This window comes from Oncorhynchus keta, chromosome 1, assembly GCF_023373465.1.
Source record: "Oncorhynchus keta strain PuntledgeMale-10-30-2019 chromosome 1, Oket_V2, whole genome shotgun sequence".
Classification (NCBI taxonomy): Eukaryota; Metazoa; Chordata; class Actinopteri; order Salmoniformes; family Salmonidae; genus Oncorhynchus; species Oncorhynchus keta.
The window spans coordinates 9,314,136-9,319,869 of NC_068421.1; the positions used below are offsets into that span (position 1 = coordinate 9,314,136).

General features: G+C 45.9%; 1 long non-coding RNA gene across 2 annotated transcripts; it reads left to right on the forward strand.

Annotated features, from left to right (window-relative positions):
• The first annotated feature begins 4,846 nt into the window (after positions 1-4,846).
• LOC127915284 (uncharacterized) lies at positions 4,847-5,516 on the forward strand. Of its 2 annotated transcripts, none has more exons than XR_008090921.1 (3): positions 4,847-4,993; positions 5,090-5,185; positions 5,411-5,516. It is a non-coding gene; the product is annotated as an uncharacterized LOC127915284 (long non-coding RNA). The 2 variants fall into 2 exon arrangements; XR_008090878.1 differs by having other exon boundaries at positions 5,368-5,480.
• The last annotated feature ends 218 nt before the right edge of the window (positions 5,517-5,734 follow it).

The window sequence follows — 5,734 nt, forward strand, 5'->3', positions numbered from 1 at the left end:
GAGAGAGAGGGAGGGTGACAGAGGAAGAGAGGAATTAAATGAGGACATCTTTTAAAAGGAGGATGAATTGAGTACCAAGGCAACAGTAGAGGTGAGAGTGGAAGATTCCATCTAGTCGTCTTCAAGCTCTTCCCATCCGATCAGCTGTATGTGGCTGGAACAGTTTTATCATGGCAGATATTTGTCCGATTTCTATCTCGCTGGTTGGTACACACCTGGTCAATGAAAGATGGGACATGAACATAAACTCATCCAAAGAAATGTTTCTCAGAAGTCTTCCTGACACCACCACTGATGAGCACAGACACCACAGACTGTGTGAGAGGCTCTGAGACAGATAGATGTAAATAAGCTGGGAAGAAGAATCCCGTCTTCAGTTTGGATGAATAGGTAAAATACTAGCCTTGGACAAGCCAAATTCCAGAGGGGGAGAGACGTTGAGAGAAAGCGATGGCGAGAGATGGAAATTGAGGGAGGGAGGGAGGGAGGGAGGGAGGGAGGGAGGGAGGGAGGGAGTGGGAATGAAAAATGGTCCTAAAGTCTCCAGGTGGAATGCAAACAGTGCTGTCTGCCAGCTGAGTGCCAGGATGGAAAATCACACTTTTTCTACCTCTTTTCTACCTCATCTACCCTCTCTAACAAAAGTTATCTTTCTCTCTCTCTCTCTCTCTCTCTCTCTCTCTCTCTCTCTCTCTCTCTCTCTCTCTCTCTCTCTCTCTCTCTCTCTCTCTCTCTCTCTCTCTCTCTCTCTCTCTCTCTCTCTCTCTCTCTCTCTCTCTCTCTCTCTCTCTCTCTCTCTCTCTCTCTCTCTCTCTCTCTCTCTCTCTCTCTCTCTCTCTCTCTCTCTCTCTCTCTCTCTCTCTCTCTCTCTCTCTCCCTACCTCCATCTCTCTCTCTCTCCCTACCTCCATCTCTCTCTCTCTCTCTCTCTCTCTCTCTCTCTCTCCCTACCTCCATCTCTCTCTCTCTCTCTCTCCTACCTCCATCTCTCTCTCTCTCTCTCCCTACCTCCATCTCTCTCTCTCTCCCTACCTCCATCTCTCTCTCACTCTCTCCTCTCCTTCATGCTATCTCTCTCTCTCCATCTCTCTCTCTCAATTCAATTCAATTCAAGGGCTTTATTGGCATGGGAAACATGTGTTAACATTGCCAAAGCAAGTGAGGTAGACAACATACAAAGTGAATATATAAAGTGAAAAACAACAAAAATTAACAGTAAACATTACACATACAACAGTTTCAAAACAGTAAAGACATTACAAATGTCATATTATAAATATATATATATATACACAATGTACAAATAGTTAAAGGACACAAGATAAAATAAATAAGCATAAATATGGGTTGTATTTACAATGGTTTTTGTTCTTCACTGGTTGCCCTTTTCTCGTGGCAACAGGTCACAAATCTTGCTGCTGTGATGTCACACTGTGGAATTTCACCCAGTAGATATGGGAGTTTATCAAAATTATATTTGTTTACAAAAATAATTGTGGATCTGTGTAATCTGAGGGGAAATATGTGTATCTAATATACATTGGCAGGAGGTTAGGAAGTGCAGCTCAGTTTCCACCTCATTTTGTGTGAAGTGAGCACATAGCCTGTCTTCTCTTGAGAGCCATGTCTGCCTACGGCGGCCTTTCTCAATAGCAAGGCTATGCTCACCAAGTCTGTACATAGTCAAAGATTTCCTTAATTTCGGGTCAGTCACAGTGGTCAGGTATTCTACCACTGTGTACTCTCTGTTTAGGGTCAGTCACAGTGGTCAGGTATTCTGCCACTGTGTACTCTCTGTTTTACGGCCAAATAGAGTTCTAGTTTGCTCTGGTTTTTGTTAATTCTTTCCAATGTGTCAAGTAATTATCTTTTGTTTTCTCGTGATTTGGTTGGGTCTAATTGTGTTGCTGTCCTGGGGCTCTGTGGGGTCTGTTTGTGTTTGTGAACAGAGCCCCAGGACCAGCTTGCTTAGGGGACTCTTCTCCAGGTTCATCTCTCTGTAGATGATGGCTTTGTTATGGAAGGTTTGGGAATCACCTCCTTTTAGGTGGTTGTAGAATAATTAGTTGTAGTATTTCATAGATTTTTTCTGGATTTTGATAATTACTAGGTATCAGCCTAATTCTGCTCTGCGTGCATTATTTGGTGTTCCTTCTCTCCTCTCCTTCACACGCTCTCCCTCTCTTTCACACTCTCTCCCACTCTCCTCTCCTTCGCACGCTCTCCCTCTCTTTCACACTCTCTCCCTCTCTTTCACACTCTCTCCCTCTCTCCTCTCCTTCGCACGCTCTCCCTCTCTTTCACACTCTCTCCCACTCTACTCTCCTTTGCACGCTCTCCCTCTCTTTCACACTCTCTCCCACTCTCCTCTCCTTCGCACGCTCTCCCTCTCTTTCACACTCTCTCCCACTCTCCTCTCCTTCGCACGCTCTCCCTCTCTTTCACACTCTCTCCCACTCTCCTCTCCTTCGCACGCTCTCCCTCTCTTTCACACTCTCTCCCTCTCCTCTCCTTCGCACGCTCTCCCTCTCTTTCACACTCTCTCCCTCTCTTTCACACTCTCTCCCTCTCTCCTCTCCTTCGCACGCTCTCCCTCTCTTTCACACTCTCTCCCACTCTACTCTCCTTTGCACGCTCTCCCTCTCTTTCACACTCTCTCCCACTCTACTCTCCTTCGCACGCTCTCCCTCTCTTTCACACTCTCTCCCACTCTACTCTCCTTCGCACGCTCTCCCTCTCTTTCACACTCTCTCCCACTCTCCTCTCCTTCGCACGCTCTCCCTCTCTTTCACACTCTCTCCCACTCTCCTCTCCTTCACAATCTCTCCCCTCTAATTCACACTCTCTCCCTCTCACCTCTCCTTCACCCTCTCACCTCTCCTTCACCCTCTCACCTCTCCTTCACAATCTCTCCCCTCTACTTCACACTCTCTCCCTCTCACCTCTCCTTCACCCTCTCACCTCTCCTTCACCCTCTCACCTCTCCTTCACAATCTCTCCCCTCTACTTCACACTCTCTCCCTCTCACCTCTCCTTCACCCTCTCACCTCTCCTTCACCCTCTCTCCCTCTCTCCTCTCCTTCCCCCTCTCTCCCCTCTAATTCACACTCTCTCCCTCTCTCCTCTCCTTCACCCTCTCTCCTCTCCTCTCCTTCACCCTCTCACCTCTCCTCTCCTTCACCCTCTCACCTCTCATTCAACCTCTCTCCCTCTCTCCTCTCCTTAACCCTATCTGCTCTCTCTCCTCTCCTTAACCCTATCTACTCTCTCTCTCCTCTCCTTAACCCTATCTGCTCTCTCTCCTCTCCTTAACCCTATCTGCTCTCTCTCCTCTCCTTCACATTCTCTCCCACTCCTCTCTCTTTTACAGTTCAAATCACATTCTGCTTTGCTTCTTCTCTCCTTCTCTCCCTGTCATTTCATCCTCTCGACCTCTCCCTCTGTCCTCTGAGTCCTTCCCTCTTCCCTCTTCCCTCTAACAGTCATAACAGTCATGGTCTTCTCAGCAAGTGGGCATTTAGGAAAGCAGAAATGACTACATTGCCCAGCATGAGGGCAGTGGTGGTCATGACTTCCACTCATAGACTACAAGCCACTGATGAAGACCTTTGGATCATCTACATTTTAAAAAGTATATTCATTCCGTGTAATATAGTCTACACCTCCACAATACATCCATTATGTATTTTAGACAGGTCTAAAGAAACAAGATATGAAGAAAATGTATTTCAGAAGAACAGAATAATATACTCTGAGTTGGAGAAGTTATTTGGCCACTTTACTTGCGATACAAACCTTATTAAAACATATAGACCTATGGGCTGGGCTACATGAGGTGTGATACTAACCTTATAGGACTATGGGCTGGGCTACATGAGGTGTGATACTAACCTTATTAAAACATATAGGTCTATGGGCTAGGCTACATGAGGTGTGATACTAACCTTATAGGTCTATGGGCTGGGCTACATGAGGTGTGATACTAACCTTATTAAAACATATAGGCCTATGGGCTGGGCTACATGAGGTGTGATACTAACCTTATAGGACTATGGGCTGGGCTACATGAGGTGTGATACCAACCTTATAGGACTATGGGCTGGGCTACATGAGGTGTGATACTAACCTTATAGGACTATGGGCTGGGCTACATGAGGTGTGATACTAACCTTATAGGACTATGGGCTGGGCTACATGAGGTGTGATACTAACCTTATAGGACTATGGGCTGGACTACATGAGGTGTGATACTAACCTTATTAAAACATACAGGACTATGGGCTGGGCTACATGAGGTGTGATACAAACCTTATAGACCTATGGGCTGGGCTACATGAGGTATGATACTAACCTTATTAAAACATACAGGCCTATGGGCTGGGCTACATGAGGTGTGATACTAACCTTATAGGCCTATGGGCTGGGCTACATGAGGTGTGATACTAACCTTATAGGTCTATGGGCTGGGCTACATGAGGTGTGATACTAACCTTATAGGTCTATGGGCTGGGCTACATGAGGTGTGATACTAACCTTATAGGCCTATGGGCTGGGCTACATGAGGTGTGATACTAACCTTATAGGACTATGGGCTGGGCTACATGAGGTGTGATACTAACCTTATAGGCCTATGGGCTGGGCTACATGAGGTGTGATACTAACCTTATAGGACTATGGGCTGGGCTACATGAGGTGTGATACTAACCTTATAGGACTATGGACTAGGCTACATGAGGTGTGATACTAACCTTATAGGACTATGGGCTGGACTACATGAGGTGTGATACTAACCTTATAGGACAATGGGCTGGGCTACATGAGGTGTGATACTAACCTTATAGGACTATGGACTAGGCTACATGAGGTGTGATACTAACCTTATAGGACTATGGGCTGGGCTACATGAGGTGTGATACTAACCTTATAGGACTATGGACTAGGCTACATGAGGTGTGATACTAACCTTATAGGACTATGGACTAGGCTACATGAGGTGTGATACTAACCTTATAGGTCTATGGGCTGGGCTACATGAGGTGTGATACTAACCTTATTAAAACATACAGGCCTATGGGCTGGGCTACATGAGGTGTGATACTAACCTTATAGGCCTATGGGCTGGGCTACATGAGGTGTGATACTAACCTTATTAAAACATACAGGCCTATGGGCTGGGCTACATGAGGTGTGATACTAACCTTATTAAAACATACAGGCCTATGGGCTGGGCTACATGAGGTGTGATACTAACCTTATAGGACTATGGGCTGGACTACATGAGGTGTGATACTCACCTTATAGGACTATGGACTAGGCTACATGAGGTGTGATACTAACCTTATAGGACTATGGGCTGGGCTACATGAGGTGTGATACTAACCTTATAGGACTATGGACTAGGCTACATGAGGTGTGATACTAACCTTATAGGACTATGGACTAGGCTACATGAGGTGTGATACTAACCTTATAGGACTATGGACTAGGCTACATGAGGTGTGATACTAACCTTATAGGACTATGGGCTAGACTACATGAGGTGTGATACTAACCTTATAGGACTATGGACTAGGCTACATGAGGTGTGATACTAACCTTATAGGACTATGGGCTGGGCTACATGAGGTGTGATACTAACCTTATAGGACTATGGACTAGGCTACATGAGGTGTGATACTAACCTTATAGGCCTATGGGCTGGGATACATGAGGTGTGATACTAACCTTATAGGTC